The sequence below is a fragment of the Rhinatrema bivittatum genome, chromosome 2, assembly GCF_901001135.1.
Source record: "Rhinatrema bivittatum chromosome 2, aRhiBiv1.1, whole genome shotgun sequence".
Taxonomy (NCBI): Eukaryota; Metazoa; Chordata; class Amphibia; order Gymnophiona; family Rhinatrematidae; genus Rhinatrema; species Rhinatrema bivittatum.
In genome coordinates this window covers 440,484,453-440,506,751 of record NC_042616.1, presented here as the reverse complement: position 1 = coordinate 440,506,751, position 22,299 = coordinate 440,484,453, and positions in this window count along the sequence as shown.

Genomic DNA, 22,299 nt, shown 5'->3' with positions numbered 1-22,299 from the left:
TAAGCCAGTGGGTTGAGGCCACTCTTGAAATCTTTTCAGCTTTTGAGGGTCCATCTGGAAGCCATTCTTTGAAACAATGTACCCTAGAAATGGCACTGACTCCTGGTAAAAAGCACGCTTCTCGAGCTTCGCTTAAAGGCAATTATCACGTAGCCTTTGTAGTACCTTTATCACATTGGCCTGGTGGGTATGGAAGTCCTGGGAGAAAATCAGGATGTCATTTAAATATACCATCATGCACTGGTACAGTAAGTCCCGCAGAATATCATTCATCATATTCTAGAACACCGCTGGTGCATTGCACAGACCAAAAGGCATGACTAAATATTCGAAGTGCCCATCACGGGTGTTAAAAGCTGTCTTCCATTCATCTCCTTGATGGATTCGGACCAAATTATAGGCCCCCTTTAAGTACAGCTTAGTAAACACCTTGGCCCCATGGAGTCTGTCGAACAGTTTGGTTATAAACAGTAGAGGATAGAGATACTCGATGGTGATTTCATTGAGACCTCTGTAATCGATAAAAGGGTGAAGAGATCCATCTTTTTTCCCAACAAAAAAGAGCCCCGAGCCAGCTGGGGATTTAGAAGGTCTAATGAACCCTTTTTGCAGGTTCTCTTGGATATAGGCTGACATCACCTCAGTCTCTGTTATTGAGAGGAGGTATACCTTTCCCTTAGGAGGTTCCAAATTAGGTTTGAGATTTATCGCACAATCAAAGGTCCTATGCAGAGGTAATACATCTGCTGCTTGCTTGGAGAAGATGTTCTGAAAAGGCACATATTGTGGCAGAAGACCAGGTAGTGAGGGAGTCGGCGACATGCAAGGCAGCCTTGAAACTTTGGCTAGGGAATTATCATGGCAGCCAGGGTTCCACTCAGAGAGGTCCATGGTGGTCCAATTGAACTGAGGTGTATGTTCCTGTTGCCATGGTAGGCCGAGTACCACGGGGTGAATAACCCTTTCAAGGAGCAGGAAATATATGTTCTCAGTGTGTAAGCCCCTGTGCAAAGGCATATGAGCTGCATGGTAAGTGATACCTCCCCTGGAAGTGGTTCTCCATGTATAGAAGACAGCAGTAGAGGGGTAGCTATTGGTGTAGTAGGAATTTGCAGATGATCTGCAATTCTTTTCAGCATAAAGTTTCCTCCCGCACCTGAGTCCACAAATGCGAGTGTTGAAAATTCAAGGCTTCCAAAGATGAGAGAGATGGGGAGAAATAATAGAGGAGAGGGCACAGTTAGACCTAGGAGGAGTCCTCCAGCAGATCCTAGGTCTGGCCTTTTCCCAGACAGATAGGGCAGATCTGAACAGCATGGCCGAATTGACCGCAGTACATACAGAGACCTGAGCGTCGGCAAAAAGTCTCTCTTTAGAAGTCAGGTGACTGCGTCCTAACTGCATAGGCTCCTCTTCATCTTCACTGGGTGCAGACGATTAGGCTGAAGTCATGTGCATGGTTTGAGGGCAATTGCATCCCGTAGGGTGCTTCTTTTGACACTTTGCTTCTTGAGTCTGGTTGTGTATCCTGCGATCAGCCCTCCCAGCTAAATCAATGAGAGATTCCAGAGTGTCTGGCAAGTCACGAGCCACAAGTTCATCTTTTATACGGATGTTGAGGCCCTCTAAAAATATAGCACATAGACATCCCAAGTCCCAATGAAGCTCAGATGCTAGTGTCTTGAATTCAATAACATAGTCTGGTAAAGGCTTGCTTCCTTGTTGAAGGTGAAGAAGAGTAGACCCTGCGATAGTCTGACATGCTGGATCATCAAATACAGATTTGAACAGATTCAAGAAGTCAGTCAGATCATTCAAAATAGGGTCGCTGCTTTCCCAGAGTGGTGAAGACCAGGCCAGGGCTCTTCCATTTAGTAGCGACAGGATATTTGTAGTCTTGGAAACAGGAATGGGAAAGTAGTTCGGTTGCAATGAGAAGTGCGTACAGCACTGGATGATAAAGCCCCTGCATATTTGGGCATCACCAGAGAAGCGTGTAGGAGCTGGTAGCGGTACAGTGGTGGAAACAGCAACCACTTGAGGAGAAGAATCTTTCTCTGGAACCATCAGCGTATTCAGTCAATCGTTCAACTGGTTGAAAGCAGTGGCTAGTGTCTCCAGAGATTTCTGTTGCTCTGTAATCTGCTGGGCCAGGACAGGAATGGCCTGTAAGGCTGCGAGCTGGGCTGGGTCCAAGGAGTTAGCAATCTGTTTTATTTTGGACATTGAAGCATGGGTCCTTGGTCACTGTAAGAGATGGCACCTCCCACAGGGCAGGGAACTTGCAGCAATAGGCTAGCTCAAGGCAGAGATGGACACAGAGAATTAGCTTTATTGTACTGCAACGTAGATGGTGACCCGAGGCGCGGGTGATGATTCCAGCCAGGAGATGAGGAATCAGATGGCAAAGTTCCGTCTGTAGGTTGCAGGGTGGAATAGGAAGTTCCACAGTCTCACAAGATCTCAAGAGGGAGATGGGTCCAGTAGTGGTTCGCGAAGTGGGGTAGGCTGAGAATCCAAGCTTAGATGGAATAGCCAATAGATACGGTAGTGGTCTGCGATGCAGGGTAGGCCAAGGATCTATGGAGAGAGAGATGAGACAATGCAAAGGCAGAACTGAAGCGGCAGTACTCCCTCTGATGCTGGTAGTTGAAGAGACGGGTGCAATATAAAGAAGGCGTCTGCCACTTCCAAGGCTTTCTTCAGGCTGTAGTCTTTAACTACGTTCAATAGAACGGAAGCAAATTGATTTTGAGGTTTAATCCAGAAGGAGAGAAATGCTGGTTTAAAAATCCATCTTCTTTCCTCTTGTAATAATCTTTTAGCTTTATCACCACCTCTAACAGTTGATTTAATTTGTTCCAAAACACTACATTTTAGCTCTCCAAATTTGTGTTTCATATTGATGCAATGGTTAACTAATGGTGTCTCTGACTTCATTATCTTTAGGCAACTCTTATGTTCTGAGAGTCTTATGCGTAAAGATCTGGTTGTCTTGCCCACATAAAGTAACTTACACGGATACATTAGAACATAGACCACAAATTCAGAATTGCAATTGGTCTAAAAGATTATTACAAGAGGAAATGACATGTATTTTTAAACTTCAGAGTTTCTCTCCTTCTGGATTAAATCTCAAAATTGATTGGTTTCCATTCTATTGAACATAATTATAGACTAAGAAAACTAAAAAGTCATGGGATAAGAGGTGATGTCCTTTCGTGGATTACAAACTGATTAAAAGACAGGAAGCAGAGAGTAGGATTAAGTGGTCAATTTTCTCAGTGGAAAAGGGTAAACAGTGGAGTGCCTCAGGGATCTGTACTTGGACCAGTGCTTTTCAATATATATATATATATATATATATATATATATATATAAATGATCTGGAAAGGAATATGACAAGGGAGGTTATCAAATTTGCGGATGATACAAAACTTTTCAGAGTAGTTAAATCACAAGCAGATTGTGATACATTACAGGAGGACCTTGCAAGACTGGAAGATTGGGCATCCAAATGGGAGATGAAATTTAATGAGGCAAGTGCAAGGTGTTGCATATAGGGAAAAATAGCCCTTGCTGTAGTTACATGAAGTTAGGTTCCATATTAGGAGCTACCACCCAGGAAAAAGATCTAGGCATCATAGTGGATAATACTTTAAAATTGTCAGCTCAGTTTGCTGCAGCAGTCAAAAAAGCAAACAGAATGTTAGGAATTATTAAGTAGGGAATTATTAGGAACGGAAAATGTCATAATGCCTCTGTATTGCTCCATAGTGAGACCACACCTTGAATACTGTGTACAATTCTGGTCGCCGCATCTCAAATAAGATATAGTTGCAATGGAGAAGGTACAGAGTAGGGCAACCAAAATGATAAAGGGGATGGAACAGCTCCCCTATGAGGAAAGGCTGAAAAGGTTAGGGCTGTTCAGATTGGAGAAGAGATGGCTGAGGGGGGATATGACAGAGGTCTTTAAGATCATGAGAGGTCTTGAATGAGTAGATGTGAATTGGTTATTTACACTTTTGTATAATAGAAGGACTAGGGGGCATTCCATGAAGTTAGCAAGTAGCACATTTAATACTAATCAGAGAAAATTATTTTTCACTCAACACACAATAAAGCTCTGGAATTTGTTGCCAGAGGATGTGGTTAATGCAGTTAGTGTAGCTGGGTTCAAAAAATGTTTGGAGAAGTTCTTGGAGAAGTCTATAAACTGCTGTTAATCATGTTTACTTAGGAAATAGCCACTCTATTACTGGCATCAGTAGCATGGGATCTTCTTGGTGTTTGGGTAATTGCCAGGTTTTTGTGGCCTGGTTTGGCCTCTGTTGGAAGCAGGATACTGGGCTTGATGGACCCTTGGTCTGACCCAGCATGGCAATTTCCTATGTTCTTATGTTCTTATGCCATATTTCTGATATACCACTTTCTGAGTTTTGTTGCCATTATGCCTAGCTACCTTGCCCCTTTTGCTATACCTTGGTGGTTAAGGGTGAGGATGAGGCACTGACCCCCAGCCCAATTATTTTTTTTTTTAATTAAGAAGTGGCCAACTGGAGAAAAGGCACCTGGTCCAGCCCATCAGGGCCAAGCCTTTGAAACTCATGTGGAAGGGTAGAGGGGGGTCTGGTTTTTACCTGTAGGCATACAATCTTGTTTTTTGTTTTTTTTTTTTAATTTGGTTTATTACTTAACCTGCTACATTCTTTTGAAAATAGCCAGTTATCTGGCATGTTATCCTACCACACAAGACCGGATAACTTTAGACCTTCTCTGAAGCAAGTATAAAATTATCCTGCTTACCTAGCCAGATATACCCAATATTCACTAAGTTAGCTAGATATCTCAGCCCCTCTCCAGAATATCACCAGAAAGTCCCTTTTTCATCCAGCTAAATTATTACTGTATAACTACTTATCCAGCTACAATTTAAGAAGAAAAGTGGCTGAAAATGCCACAATTACTATTTACTCTCAATATAAAAATCACAACCTAGTGGATGCGCTGAGGATGTTTAACGCACCATATGAACTGAGATTGCAGAGTAAACACTTTAACTTGAGACTGAGTTACACCATTTAATTCCGGATGCTTTTTGCAAAAAATAACTCCTGAAGAAGGCAGTTTGCCAAAACTTGTACAAGTCCTTATCTCGAAATAAGAAATAACGGAGGTGAAAACAAGAATATGGGAGCATTGAAAGTTAAGTATAGAAATGCTGGTGGTGTGTAGGAAGTAGAAATATAAGAGGTTATTGTGCACAAATTAAAAGCATAAAAGAACTACACAAAAAATATACATTGGATTAATTACCACATTTTATTGTTGTATATTTCATCACAAAAACAAAAAAAATAGGGTTTTATAATGAAACTTAGGATAGAGGTGGTGAGTTAATGATTAAAAGAAAGAGTATCATGTGGCAACATGGAGAATGCCTGTTTACGGCAATAATATTTGAGATATAGAGTACATCTACTAAGTTGTGATTTTTATATTGAGAGTATATTAGAACCTGGTGTAGTGAAAAAGAAAGTTTTATCACATTTACTATTTAGTAGGGATGTGAATCGTTTTTTGACGATTTAAAAAAACCATTCGATATTTTTTTAAATCGTCAAAAATCATTAGAATGCACGATACAATAGAAATTCCCCAGATTTATCGTGAAAAATCATAAATCGGGGATTTGGGGGGAGGGTGGGAAAACCGGCACACCAAAACAACCCCTAAACCCACTCTGACCCTTTAAAACTAAACCCTTACCTTCCCCCACCCTCCCAAACCCCCCAAAAACTTTTTACAAGTACCTGATGGTCCAGTGGAAGCCCTGGGACCGATCTCCCGCTCTCGGGCCATCGGCACCATTTTGATGCCACTAATAAAAATGGCGCCGATGGCCCGATAAAAAAAAAACCCACCAACCCTTTAAAAATTGACTCCTTAGCTTCCCCCACCCTACTGACCCCCCCCCCCCAAAAAATGTTTTAAAATTACCTGGTGGTCCGGTGGGGGCGCGGGGAGCGATCTCCCGCTCTCAGGCCATCGACTGCCACTAATAAACATGGCGCCAATGGCCCTTTGCCCTTACCATGTGACAGGGTATCCGTGCCATTGGCTGGCCCCTGTCACATGGTAGGAGCACTGGATGACCGGCCATGGCCCACGCCATTTTTAAAGATGGCGCCGGCCATCCAGTGCTCCTACCATGTGACAGGGGCCGGCCAATGGCACGGATACCCTGAGAGCGGGAGAGCGGGCGATCACTCCCCGCGCCCCCACTGGACCACCAGGTAATTTTAAAACATTTTTTGGGGGGTCGGGAGGGTGGGGGAAGCTAAGGGGTCAGTTTTTAAGGGTCGGGGTGGGTTTTTTGTTTATCGGATCGAGCGCAGCCGATAAACAAAAACTCAATCGGGCCGGACGATTCCGGTTCCGATTCGCATCTCTACTATTTAGGCAGATAACCTTTGTATTACCTGTCTATATGACTTTTGAATATAGACCTCACTATCATCTAACATATATACTGTAAGATTCATCAATAAGTGGGAGTGGTCTAACACGCGTTAGCATATATTGCACAATACTGCACTATTGGAGTGATGATATGCGATATACTGTATATGATATTTGCATCTCCCTCTCCTGTTAACCTCCCCTATTGCAATGACCTTCTTTGCATGCAATTTGCATGCATAAATAATGCAAGTGCATGCAAAGATATACATTACTAGGCATTTTGATGCAAATATTTTACTGTGGTGAACCGAGAAAGTGGTCAGCTGTTATAAAATAACTGTACCTTTTTGAAAAGTGGTAAATGTGAGGTAGGAGGCATGGGACATCAATGCGAGCTTCAAGGCTCCTGCCTCACAGCCAAGAAAAGAGTCCCGCATGAAAAGAAAAGGTTAAGCGGGAGTCATAGCAGTTCTTGGGCCCTCTCTCTTCCCCTCCTCCTGAAAAGGTAAGTACCACTAGGGATCAGAGGTCCCCATCCACACTCCCCTCCTCCCAAATTCCAAATATAAGAATCATTGGGGTTCAGTGGCCCTCCAAGTTCATTCCCCCTTCTATCCAAAAGTAAAATACAGCATTGGAGGTTAAATATCCCCAGCAATCTGACCCCTCCCCCCGCAATCACCAAAACTTTCAAATTAGTATAGGGTCCCTTGGTGGGGCTGGGGCACACCCTTGCACCTGACCCAGTCGGCACCATTTTCTAAAATATTGCCGACCTATTCTTGTCACAGCTATATGACTTGGGCAAGGTCTGGGGATTGCGCCAAAGCCAGGTGGCATAGGTCTGATCCATGGACCTTGTCCCAGTCATATGGATGCACAAAGGTTGGGTCAGTAACATTATGGAAAATGGCACTGACTGGGTCATGTACAAAGTTGCTTTCTCGGCCCCACTGAGGGACCCAAGATTAATATGAAAGGTTCAGGGAGTTCATGCGGGGGGTCAAGGGGTGGAGGGTGCTGAATCCCCAATGCTTCTATATAACCTTTGAGGAGGAGGAAGCTTGCAGGGCCACTGAACCCAAATGATTCTTACCTTTTGGGTAGGGGGTCTGCTATGTATTTTATTAAAACTTTGGTGGGGGGGCGGGTTAGCCATTACCATGCCATCATGTGTCTATTTGGGGAGTCAGGGCCACCGCAAGTGGTGCCCCTGTTTGACAACTCATTTTTTGGGGGGTGGCAGGCAGCCCTTTAAAGGGATGGAGGTCCTTTCATGTTGGAGCCTTCATTGTGTTAAAGGGCTATTAGGTACATTTTTTGCCTTGCACTGTTTGGCCCTGAGACAAAAGAATGCATCCTATAACCAAGAGTTTTTGGGTGAGAGGGGTCTTCACTATCATGGTAACACACTCCCATGATAGTGGAACCCTTTGCTCGAAAATATATTGCAGATTACTGGATCTAGGCCATAGTTAGTAAAATAGGAACATCATGAAATTACTACTTATCTGACTGAAAGCTTCATTCAGTCTCAGAGAACCAGTTTTATATAGCTATATCTATATACAAAGAAAATAAGTAAATAAGATCATTTATTCACATTAGTTTGCTATTGTCTCATGTGACTACTGTTTTATTATAAAATAAAGTTATTGTTTATTATTAATTTACTTAATTTATTCCAGTTTATATTTCACTGTTTCCATTTGTTCAAAGCAGATTACAGTTTATACTTACAAAATCTATTACATATAATCATAAAACAATAACATAAAACAATAATATATTAACATAAAATAAATAAAAACACAATACAAAAATATATATAAATTGCACTAATTATGTTACCAGCATTTAAATAATCCCAGAGTCTGCATATGCCCTGGCAAAGATGAAAGTATTCATTTTCTTCCTGATGTATTGCTAAAGGTAAATTATTCCATAACATCATAACTGCCAATGAAAATGACTGTTAAAGAATTGTTTTTAAACTAAATAAATGAATTTAGGGAACAATACACAAGTTCTGACTTTCTGAATGCAAATTATTCACTGAAGCATATGATATGTTTACTACTAAGACAGTACTCATCAGTAAATAGTTATTTATGTGCCATGGTTAGAACTTTAAACTGAATTATATCATATAAGGCAATCAATGTAATTTCTTCTGACATACAGTCAAACTGGTTCCCCATGGCAAACCAAATATCACTCGAATAGTAGCATTTTGATCTGATTCCAATACTCTAGTTTCTTTGGAAGTCCCAGATATAGGGCATTGCAATAATCTGACTCATAACAATCATTTGAACCACTACCTTAAAATCCTCAACAGATAAAATGTACTTAAGAAGACAAAGAAATCACATTTTAAAAAAGGACACTTTTACCACATTTGAAATTTGTGTCTTTAGAGAGAAACTGGAATCCAATATTATCCCTAGGTCACATATCTTATCATGTAACTACAATGCATGACCATGCAATTCATATTTGTCACATATTTTTGGCATTATTGACTTATCTAACCATGTGACCATTGTTTTCTTCTGATTTAGCATAATGCCATGTACTTCCATCCAGTCATGTATTCTCACCATACATCTAGCAAGTTCAGTTAATGACTTGATATCATCCAGTTAAGTATAACTCAAACCATTGGTATACAGTATCCCCTATCCCTATTTCTTGCAATTTCTCCAGTAACTTTCCATGTGTCGAATGCTGAACTGACACCCAATTGTACCAGTATTCTAGAATGTCTCTTTTCCAAATCTTTAATTTCATCATCAAAAATAAAACTAATAAGGTCTCCAACTCATGCTTTTTTTTTAAAAACCAAATTGATTGCTATGCAATATTTTATTATCATCCAGAAAATTCTCAAATTGCATTAAAACCCTTTTTCTAGCACTTTACTAATAAAGAAAAGAGTAGAAACAGGATGGTAATTTGATAAATCTGTTTGAGATGTAGTGTTATCTTTTAATACTGGTTTTATTATTGCCTGTTTGAGTGCACTAGGCACATCATCAGAATGCAACGATTAACAATACTAAGCAAAGCAGTGCTAATGTCAGCAAGCATAACTTTCAGCAATCCAGATGGACATGGATCTAAATCACAGCTCTTTATTTTGTTCATAGAGATCACAGTTTGTAAACTTCTACTTAATAAGGGATCAAAAGTGTCCAACTTTACCATCTGACATCCATTAATAATATCTTGTGGGACTCTATATATTGGTACATTTATCAAGGAGCTCATCTTATGTACTTTCTCCTGGAAATAAGTAGCAATGTCTTTACTTATTGGCAAGTCAGGAGCAGTTACTTTTTGACCACTAAGTAAATGTTTTTACTACCTAAAATAAATACAAAGGTTTATTAATAGAATTATTAATCATCATGGTATAATAATTCTTTTTTGAGGTAGCCACTAATACCTTGGCTGTTATCATAGCCTGTTCATATTCTTGCTTATTTGAATCAGACTTCATCTTCCATTTTCTTTCTTTTTATCTTAGCAATTTGTGACCTTATATACCAAGGGGCATTTTTATTCCATGTTTTTGGAATCACTATAGATTTTGGAGCAGCAATATCATATTTACTTTCAAATGCATTATTCCATCCATTTATCATCTATTCAATTGACTCATCAGGCATCTCTATTTTACATTCCTTCCATAAATGTTTGAAAAGCTCCATGTCTGTTTACCTCTATTAAGTTTCCATACATATTGTAAAGATTTAAATACTGATCTCAGCTGTAATGAGAATACTAATAAGCAACGATCAGACCATGGATCACATGTGTTGACTGTTCTCGATAGACATTCTGCCTCAATCATGGGTTCTGGAGCAATAATAATATCAAGAATGTAACCAGCATGATGTGTTGCTTCAGAAACTATTTTACATATGCCTAATGCTAAAAGAAAATGCTTAAAATTTCTTGAGATGCCAGATGCATCATCATTACAATGAATGTTAAAATCACCCAACACTATCAAATCTTCACATTGAACATGTAAAGCTAACATTAAATCTAAAGTTTCATTAAAAACTACTGAAATACAGTGTGATGGAATACAAAATAAACAAAACATCTAGTTTCCTAGTTTTATCAGCATTCCTTCACAACCATCAATATATTTAAATGGTATCTTTACTTAATCTTAACTCTTTTTTAAATATTTATAAAACACCTCCTCTCCTTCTTTCCCCATGAGTCACACCTTCATAGGTGTAATGTGGATATAAATCTTTAAGCAATTCAACATCATTGTCAGTATGCCATGATTCCATTATGGAAAAAAATATCTATCCCTGCCTGCTGCAAAACTTCTGTAATTTCTACACTTTATTTTTCTAACTGAACATATATTAATGTAAGCCATCTTTAATTGATTGGCTTTTCTAATAGGCAGATTTACCCACATAGGGTATGCAAGGCAACTTCTCTGATTCCCAAGCCAGAAACAGATAATGAAGAAAGAATATTACTTTTACATGTATCTTCTCAGTAGCTCCTGAAGTAAAGTGCCAGTGCAGTTCAAAGTAAAAAACATATTTTCAATAAAAATTGTTTTAAATCATTGACATTTAAACAGAGTTCTATCTTTAAATGTTAACCCTGCTTCCCCTGTTGAATTGTGGGAGACTTTGCGGAGTAGATTCTGGACATCCTTTTCCACATGGGTGAGGAATATAGGACATCAAACTGCACACTGGGATGAGGGCATCAAACTGCACACCATCTAAAGGCCTCGTCATTGAAGAACCATCTAACACTATAGTCATAGCAGCAGATGAGGTCTGTGCCACATGGAGGCACAGTTTATTTATATTTTAGCCACTAGCTCTTTACTATATTGAGATTCAGGAAATCCAGGACATGATTCTTCTTCTGATTCAGTTATTGCAAATATTGTCTCTTTTACCTCAGAAGAAGCAATCATGGAAGAACATGGTCCTGATTCTGAGTACTGTACTTCTGCAGCCCTTTCCTTTTGCAGTTTTATAAGCCATCAAAGACTAAATACTAGATGAGAGCAATAATCACAGAAATTATAAAAGAATGTATTTTCAAGAAAATAAACAAGAAGGTATGAAACCATTAAAGATAACTAGGTGTGTAAGGTTTGTGCAAAGAAATGGATTCCAGATCAAGACCAACATTCAGCAAGCACCATACGGTAAGGGGATTTAGATAGCACCAAGAAGACATCTGCAGTAATGAAGGTAGCTTTCTAAACTAACATGATTGGATTGGAGTGGTGGCAGCAACTGTGTTGCTAATGATTAAAAACTGAAATAGTAGGCCAGTGCAATGTAGCAAGTAGTATAACTGAATACCCTCCAAAGTATACTTTGAGGACTGAGGCAGGAGAAAGAATATCAAAAGCACTGTGAGAGGTACAGTAAGCATGTAAAGCAAAGGATGGCTGGGGCAAGACCAAGAGATAGCAAGAACCATAGGGAAAAGAGATTTGAGAAGCACAAAGAACAGCCAGAACAGTAGAGAAAGCAAACTAAGGTACCGAGACTTATTTGGAGCATCAGCAGCAGCAAGGATGCTGGTGATTAAACATTTGGAAGAAAACAATGCAGCAAGACTAGTACTAAAAAAACCCAAAAAGAAAGAGTACCTCAGGGGCTGAAGCAGGAGGAATACTTGTATCAAAAGCCTGAAGAGTAGTACAGAAAGCATGCAAAGTAACATATGGCCAGGGCAGGACCAAGAATCAGCAAGTACTAGGGATGTGAATCTTTTTTTGACGATTTAAGATATCATCCGATATTTTTTAAATCATCATTAATCGTTAAAGCGTGTGATACAATAGAAATTCCTCTGATTTATAGTGAAAAAATCATTAATCGAGTTAGTGCACACTAATGGGAGTTAGGACACAACCTAAAAACCCACCCAACCCTTGAAAACTGCTCCCTTAGCCTCCAGCACCCTCCTGACCCCAGAAAAATGTTTTAAAATTACCTGGTGGTCCAGCGGGGGTCCTGGGAGCGTTCTCTCGCACTCGGGCTGTCGGCCGATAAAAAAAAAACCCACCCTGACCCTTTAAAACTGCTCCCTTAGCCTCCACCACCCTCCCAACCCCCAACAACAAAAACATTTAAAAATTACCTGGTGGTCCAGTGGGCCCCGGGAGCGATCTCCCACTCTCGAGCCGTCGGCTGCCACTAATAAAAATGGCGCCAATAGCCCTTTGCCCTTACCATGTGACAGGGTAACCATGCCATTGGTCGACCCCTGTCACATGGTACGATCACTGGATGGCCGGCGCCAGTGGGGTGGGGATTTTTCTTTATCGGCCGACAGCCAGAGAGCGAGAGAACACCCCCGGGACCCCCGCTGGACCACCAGGTAATTTTAAAACATTTTGGGGGGGGGGGGTCGGGAGGGTGGTGAAGGCTAAGGGAGTGGTTTTAAAGGGTCGGGGTGGGTTTTTTGTTTATCGGATCGGGCGCAGCCAATAAAAAAAAAAACAATCGGGCCGGACGAAAAAAAATGCACTATTTGAATCGGAACTGGAACCGAACCAATTCTGGTTCCGGTTCACATCTCAAGCAAGTACTTTAATGGAAGTCAATTTGAAAATATGTTCAAAGACAACTGGAGTGGGGAGTACCTGTCTGAGTCGGAGGCATGGCTGCCTGGTTGATATGACCAGTAGCATACACTTCAGCCAAAAATTAGGCCATACACATCTTAAGTTCACGTGGTCGTTAAAGTGAAATTGCAAATAGCTCATTAAATCAGTTATGATTCCCTCTGTTTTTTATTTATTTATTTGCCTGCTTATTTTAAATACTTATATTCTGCAATTACGATAATTATAGAGCTAATATGTACTGATAAGTGCTGATGCCCACGACATAGAATTGAAAATAATAAACAGCACAAAGTCATCAAATCTTCCAAGGCACAGCATACATCACAAACAGTTAAAGGGCAGCTAAATCCATAGGGGTAGATTTTCAGACGAGCGCGAACAGCCTACTTTTGTTTGCGCTCCAGGCGCAAACAAAAGTACGCTGGATTTTAGTAGATACGCGCGTAGTCGCGCGTATCGGCTAAAATCCTGGATCGGCGCGCGCAAGGCTATCGATTTCGTATAGCCTGCGCGCGCCGAGCCGCGCAGCCTACCCCCGTTCCCTCCTAGGCCGCTCCGAAATCGGAGCGGCCTAGAAGGGAACTTTCCTTTGCCCTCCCCTCACCTTCCCCTCCCTTCCCCTACCTAACCCACCCGCCCGGCCCTGTCTAAACCCCCATCCTACCTTTGTCGGGGGATTTACGCCTCCCGGAGGGAGGTGTAAATCCCCGCGCGCCAGCGGGCCTCCTGCGCGCCGGGCCGCGACCTGGGGGCGGGTACGGAGGGCGCGGCCATGCCCCCGGGCCGTAGCCATGCCCCCGTACCCGCCCCCAAAACGCTGCCGACACGCCTCCACAACGCCGCACGCTCCGGCCCCGCCCCCCCGACACGCCTCTCGACACGCCCACTCCGAAAACCCCAGGACTTACGCGAGTCCCGGGGTTCTGCGCGCACCGGTGAGCCTATGTAAAATAGGCTCACCAGCGCGCAGGGCCCTGCTCGCGTAAATCCGCCCGGTTTTGGGCGGATTTACGCGAGCAGGGCTCTGAAAATCCGCCCCATAATGCATAGAGTGTGGTTCATCAAAAACAGCACAAAGGTGTTTAAAGTCCCAAGGCAAAGAGTACAGTCCATCACAAACAGCAGAAAGTCATCAATAGCCTCATCACAAGCAGCAAGAATCTGTCTAAAACCCAAGTCATAGAGTGTGGTCTATCACAAAGAGCACAAAAATGTCTAAATTCCCAAGGAATAGAGTGTAGTCTATTGCAAACAGTACAAAAGCATAGACAGGCCTAGACAGCAAGACAGAACACCAGAAAAGTGGTAAGGTAGGAGGAGAAATGTGTGTTTGTTTTCCTTCTTTACTTTTTTTTTCTGGGACCAAAAGACCCCAGTTTAACAAAGAAAGAAGTAGAGTGTGATAACTAGGCTGGGATTCTTGAGAGTTAGAACAAAGCAAAGAGCTAGAAAAGAGGTGAGGTGGAAGGAGAAACATATAATGTTTTCTATTTTATCATTATTTTTTCTGGGGATAAAATACCCCAGTATAACAAAGAAAGAAATAGGGTGGGAAAACTAGGCTGAGATCCAAACAGTGAACAACATGGAAGTCCCAACAATCCCATGCTAGTACGGAATAGGCATGGCAAGTGGGTATATTAGTTGTTTGACCCCTAAGTTGTTTTATTTAGAGCGTGGCAGGTAGACATAGAAGCATCAGCATCCCTACATTGGAATGTCTGGAGTATGGCAGGTAGGCGAATGGCAATATTACCTCTAAGGTTGTATATCTGGGACAAGGTACATAGGCAGAGGAGCAGCAAGATCTCCAATGTGCTTTCATTCATCTTGCCACTCACATGGAAACTCTGGAAAGCCCAGCAAAGGCAGACTGAATTTTTCAATCTCCAAATTTTCCATCAAGTCTGACAAAAGCCTTGATTGATAAGTCCTTATGAGGTTCCCTGCCTTGAAAAGACATATTTACTGGGTATGCCGGTTGATGGGTAGGAAAGAGAGGTCTGAGCCAGACTGTCTAGGTCTAGCAGACTGCTGACTTATATGTGCCCAATATGGCAGTGCATCTGAGTCTATGTCCTCTATGGGCTCTGGGAGATAGCATTACACAGAAATTTCTACTGGGGTCTCATTTACTGAGATGGGACAAGAGTCTCTCTTGGCAGCTGCTTGAGCTATGGCCTTTGTGAGAATGGATTTGGTATATTTAGGTGGGAAGACGTGGTACTTGACAGGGTATTGCTCATGTTTACAGTGCTCTTTGGGATGGCCAATATTTCCTGTGCTACATACCCACTGTGATTATGCCTCTGGTGCTCCTGTTCACACAATGTAGCTACTAGAGATGTGTCCTCGATCGTCTTAACGATCGATTTTGGCTGGGAGGGGGAGGGAATCGTATTGTTGCCGTTTGGGTGTGTAAACTATCGTGAAAAATCGTTAAAATCGTGAGCCGGCACACTAAACCCCCCTAAAACCCACCCCGACCCTTTAAATTAAATCCCCCACCCTCCCGAACCCCCCCAAATGCTTTAAATTACCTGGGGATCCAGCGGTGGTCTAGAACGGCGGCGGTCCGGAACGGCCCCCTCAATAGAATCGTGTTGTCTTCAGCCGGCGCCATTTTTCAAAATGGCCGCCGCAATATGGCGGCGGCCATAGACAAAAATGATTCGATGCAGGAGGTCATTCCGGACCCCCGCTGGACTTTTGGCAAGTCTTGTGGGGGTCAGGAGGCCCCCCAAGCTGGCCAAAATTTTCCTGGGAGTCCAGCGGGGTTCCGGGAGCGATTTCTTGCCGCGAATCGTTTTCGTACGGAAAATGGCGCCGGCAGGAGATCGACTGCAGGAGGTCATTCAGCGGCGGTCCGGAACCCCCGCTGAACGACCTCCTGCAGTCGATCTCCTGCCGGTGCCATTTTCCGTAAGAAAACGATTTGCGGCAAGAAATCGCTCCCAGAACCCCGCTGGACTCCCAGGAAAATTTTGGCCAGCTTGGGGGGGCCTCCTGACCCCCACAAGACTTGCCAAAAGTCCAGCGGGGGTCCGGAACGACCTGCGTCGAATCGTTTTTGTCTATGGCCGCCGCCATATTGCGGCGGCCATTTTGAAAAATGGCGCCGGCTGAAGACAACACGATTCTATTGAGGGGGCCGTTCCGGACCGCCGCCGTTCTGGACCACCGCCCGCCGGATCCCCAGGTAATTTAAAGCATTGGGGGGGGGGGGGTTCGGGAGGGTGGGGGATTTAATTTAAAGGGTCGGGGGTGGGTTTTAGGGGGTTTTAGTGTGCCGGTTTTCCTGCCCTCCCCCTTCCCCCGATTTACAATTTTTTAACGATAAATCGGGGGAATTGGTATTGTATCGTGGCCCTAACGATTTTTTGACGATTTAAAATATATCGGACGATATTTTAAATCGTCAAAAAACGATTCACATCCCTAGTAGCTACCAGCATCTTCTTCATGGATGTGAGATGCTGGGACTGGAAGGTGAGACTGTCTTTCACCCAAGAACCACAAAGTTTGGCAAGTATATTGCTATTGTTTTCTGTCAGAAATTTCAGTGTCATTTGCACCTGTTGCTGCAAGGAGTCAAAAAACTGAAACTCCTCTGCTTCCATTTCCTCATATTCACAAATCCATCTAAGTTCTCCTTCAGATTATTTACTAAAGGGGTGATCCTGCTTATTGCGGCACTTGTGGAACTCATATTCTCAATCTCCATAACATCCTTGAAGGGCTTCAGGATTTATATCAGCTGCCTCAACCACAACCCAGTCATGATGCCTCAGTAGGTCAATCCATAACTATCTTTGTTTTCAGAGACAGGGATGCCTGCTGCTCCACTAACCTCTCCAGCATCATATAAGTGGAGATCCAGTGAGATCAACATCTTGAATCAAATGCTTATTAAGCATCCACAATTCTTCCTGCTTGTCACAGAGTAGCTGCCCACCCTTCACACTTTTATGGAAATATATCACAATTTTCCATCACTTCTCTATCAGGTTCTTCAGGAATATATTCCTGTTGTCCTGGGGCTCGAGCCCCAGGGCATCCCTCACTGCTAAGGGCAGCAAGGCTGCAAAGTTATGGATAACCTTAAAGCCCATATCTTCCATTGTACTTACTATATTTTTCCCCACTGTCTGTCAAAGAAACCTGATTAAGGACATCTGTCTCTCCAGTCTACCTGCCAGCTCTCCAGCATCTTCCTTATCACTCATAGAATATTGCATGAGATATGGCAGCTATCCATCTTCTAAGTGTGCAGCCTGCTCAGTCCCTGCTAGGGCTGCTGGCTGCCCCTGCCTCAGCTGGGTCCCACCAGTGTTCCATCAGGGAAGGTAAGCATGTATAGCATTTGTGCAAGTCCAGTTAGTGCAGGTAAAATTCACACTAATCCTCTCTGCTTTAGCCAGATGCACCTGCATCTTATTATGACATTGGTTGTACAAGTTGGAGATAACCTGCCTACTAAATGTAGTCCTGAAGGGCATTTTATAATTGGGGATAATGCATGCAACATAAGAACCTAAGAAATTGCCATACTGAGTCAGACCAAGGGTCCATGAAGCCCAGCATCCTGTTTCCAACAGTGGCCAATCCAGATTACAATTACCTGGCAAATACCCAAACATTTAAAATATCCCATGCTACTAATGCTAATAATAGTAGTGGCTATACCCTAAGTCAACTTGATTAATAGCAGTGTATTGAATTCTCCTCCAGAAACTTATCCAAACCTTTTTAAACCCAGCTACACAAACTGCCCTAACCACATCCTCCGACAATGAATTCCAGAGCTTAATCATGCATTGAGTGAAAACAAATGTTCTCTAATTTGTTTTAAATGCACTATTTGTAACTTCAAAAAGTGTCCCCTAATCCTTCTATTTTCTGAAAAAATAAATAACTGATTCACATTTACCCATTCTACTCCTCTCATGACTTTATAGACCTCTATCATATCCCCCCCCACCCCCTCAGCTATCTGGACTGGACTGGAAGATTGGGCATCCAAATGGCAGATTAAATGTAATGTGGACAAGTGCAAGGTGTTGCATATGGAGAAAAATAACCCTTGCTGTAGTTACACGATGTTAAGTTCCATATTAGAAGCTACCACCCAGGAAAAAGATCTAGGCATCATAGTGGATAATACTTTAAAATTGTCAGCTCAGTGTGCTGCAGCAGTCAAAAAAGCAAGCAGAATGTTAGGAATTATTAGGAAGGGAATGGTTAATAAAATGGAAAATGTCATAATGCCTCAATATCGCTCCATGGTGAGACCGCACCTTGAATACTGTGTACAATTCTGGTTGCCGCATCTCAATAAAGATATAGTTGCGATGGAGAAGGTACAGAGAAGGGCAACCAAAATGATAAAGGGGATGGAACAGCTCCCCTGTGAGGAAAGGCTGAAGATGTTAGGGCTGTTCAGCTTGGAGAAGAGACGGCTGAGGGGGGATATGATCGAGGTCTTTAAGATCATAAGAGGTCTTGAACGAGTAGATGTGAATTGGTTATTTATACTTTCGAATAATAGGACTAGGGTGCATTCCATGACATTAGCAAGTAGCACATTTAAGACTAATTGGAGAAAATTATTTTTCACTCAACGCACAATAAAGCTCTGGAATTTGTTGCCAGAGGATGTGGTTAGTGCAGTTAGTGTAGCTGGGTTCAAAAAAGGTTTGGGTAAGTTCTTGGAGGAGAAGTCTATTAATGGCTATTAATCAAGTTTACTTAGGGAATAGCCACTGCTATTAATTGCATCAGTAGCATGGGATCTTCTTAGTGTTTGGGTACTTGCCAGGTTCTTGTGGCCTGATTTGGCCTCTGTTGGAAACAGGATGCTGGGCTTGATGTACCCTTGGTCTGACCCAGCATAGCAATTTCATATGTTTTTATATTCTTAAGCTGAATGGCCCTAATCTCTTCAGCCTTTCCTCATAGGAGAACTGTTCCATCCCCTTTATTATTTTGGTCACCCTTCTCTGTATCTTCTCCAGTTCAACTATCTTTTTGAGAAGCTGTGACCAGAATTGCATACAGTACCATAGATTGATCTGAGGCATATCATCTACCCTTGCCAAGCCTTTTTTCTTTTCCTCTCAATGACATGATGTAATTTGAAGTGAACTGCCTAATGGGATTAAGATATCATAAAATAATTTATTTTTGGAAACTGTACTTCCACATACAGTACCGCTGTATTGTGTGGAGAATTGTTTGTCTCACATGCATCCACACACATACACATTCAGATTGTGTGTACTGAGCTGTGTGCACCGAGTGCTGACTGACTTCTTTTCCACATATAAAAAATATTAATTGAATAGAACCAAAAAGACTAGCAGCCTTCTAAGACTCTTCTCCTCAGTTAGTCATTGTGCTACCCTCACTAAAACAACCAGACAAGACAGAGACAAAATAATCCTTATCACTGCTGCAATCGCCACACTCCAAATCTGCCTCTCCCTAGTGAAGAAAAAAAAGGCAGTGCCACTGCTTCTGTCTTTCTATCACAGGGAGAGAGAGAACCTTGCACTAGAGAATACCAAATTCATCCCTTTACCTTTGCCAAATACAACCTTTTGTAGTTTTATTTTTAAACTCTAAGAGAACTTCTCAGCACAGGTTTTTCCTTAACAACTTCTAGAGGAAATACAGAGCTTCTTGCACATGCTCAGTCCTGTCAGTTAGAGCAGTGTTACTCGATCCAAGAAGCAGTTATAAGCTAATTAAAAAGGTGTTGCTCCATGATTTGTCCTCTGTCTGGTCTGCTTGTCAGCTTGTTTTGCCTCAGTTTTGACAAGGCTGTGATTTCACACTGTGATTTCACACTGGGAAAAGTCGGACGCTATAGTAATCAGGAGGTACATATTGGGGGATGATTTTTGTTTGGTTGGACAGTTTTTTTGTTTAGCTTGGTTTTCTCACATTAAATTGTAATATAAGGTATATTTCAAAGGTATTTACTGAAGTAAAACAGTGCTGAGGAACATAAGAAATGTCATACTGGGTTAGATGAAAAACTCATCAAGCCCAGTATCCTGCTTCTAAAAGTGGCCAATCCAAGTCACAATTTAAATACCCAATAAGATCCCAAAGAATAGAACCAATCCTTTTTGCCATAACCAGGGATAAGCAGTGGCTTTCCCAAGGTTTCATGTCTATGAGTGGTTTATGGATCTTTCCTCAAGGAACTTGTCTTAAACCATTTTAAACTCAGATATGCTAGCTGCTTTCACCATACCCTCTGGCAACAAATTCCATAGTTTAAATGTGCACTGAGTAAAACATTACTTTCCCTGTTATGTTTTAATTGTGTCTTTATTAATATTAGTATTCAGACTAAGGGAAGGATGCAATAAGAAAGCGAAAATAGCAATTCCCTGTTCCACTCCACTCATGATTTTATACATCCCTTTATCATTTTGTCACCCTTCTCTGTACTTCTTCTAGATCTGCTATATCTTTTTTAGATGGGGCTGTTGGATTCATGGACCCCTTGAGCCGGCTAGAAGATGGTGATACAACACCGAGGGGAGGCCCTCAGCGGAAGTCGTAGCCGGGAGGCAGATCAAACCCAGGAGACCAACGAAATCTTCACCACTGGAAGCCTGAGATCCCCCCAGGAGAAGCCCTTGAGGATCCGAGCCACTGGGACTTAGGAATGGTCACCTGGAGAAGAGTGTATGATGAGAGTTCCTGAGGACGTGAGTCGAGCAGGAAGCCGGAGCCAGGGGACCCTCAGGATCTCCACCACTGGAAGCCCGAGAGCCCCCCGAGAGGAGCCCTTGAGGATCCGAGCCGCTTGGACTTAGGAGCGGTCACCTGGGGACAAGTGTATGATGATATTTCCAGAGGATGTACCGAAGTCAGGAGCCAGGAAGACATGCCGAGGTCAGGAGCCAGGAAGCCTAAGCCAAAGTCAGGAGCCAAAGCCGAAGTCAGGAGTCAAAGCCGAAGTCAAGAGTGAGCAACTAACACTCAAAACGAGAAGACCCATTGCAAGGCGAAGAGCAAGGCTGTCTGCAGGTTTTAAATCCCTGCTGGTATCTGATGTCCTTCAGGGGGAGGAGCCATCTCTTACCGTGTTGGTCTCTTTACATCTGGAGCACCTGCGCGTGTGCGCCTAGAGGGGCGGAGCCAGCCGGAGAATGTCGGTGGTGTCTCCCTCGCAGAGGGAGTTCCATGTGAAGGGGCCGGGAAGGCCGGGACAGGCCTCAGGGATGCTGCAGCCACCTCGAGTTGTCCCGAGGAATGAGGTGGGCCAGTCTGCGGACCTCCACAGGCCGGGGCCATAACAGGGGCAAGCAGAACTGCACACAGTACTTGATATACATTGACATAGAAGCAGTATGTAGCCACTGTATTGTTTTCCATTCTTTGCCTTATAATATCAGATCATGATTTTTTGAGCGACGCTTCACACTGGGTGAAAGATTTCAAAATATTGTTCATCATATCTGTAAAATCCTTTTTCTTATGGTGATACCTAATATGGAACCCAACATTGTGTACTTATAGTTTAGATTATTCTTCCCAATATGCATCACTTTTCACTTGTCTACACTAAATTTTTTCTACCATTTAGAAGCCAATCCATTTATCCATGGAAATGTATTCTCATATAATTGAGATACCAAAACTGTCGATGGCACCCTATAATTTAGAGGAATTTATACAATATGACAACTAAACAATCCATCTTTTTGATATCAGATAAGTTGGGACGTTATGTACTTTTACAACTTTTGATTATAAGCATGCTTTTTTAGAAAAAAAGATATACAAAAAAGATTTTTCACCATTGGTGTATGTTACATATATGAAAAATTGGATAGAGGAGGATTGTTGATGATTATAACACGGTGAGATAACCCGGTTGGGGTTCATGATACAAATATATGAAACTTTCCTTCTTTCCATAAAAAGTTTTTTCTTGCTTTGGAGAAACAGTTCTCCGGAGCGATTTAGATATTTTTTTGGGAATGCTATATGTGTCACCCGATATTGGGGTAGATATTTGATAAATCATTGCGTGAAAAAGTTATGAGGTGATTTTTTTTTTTATTGTTTAGTTCTCATATAATTGACCATCCAACATGTGGGTAAACTCACATGCATATGTTATGTATGAATGTAAGTTTAACTGGATTGAGTGGAGGCATTCCCAG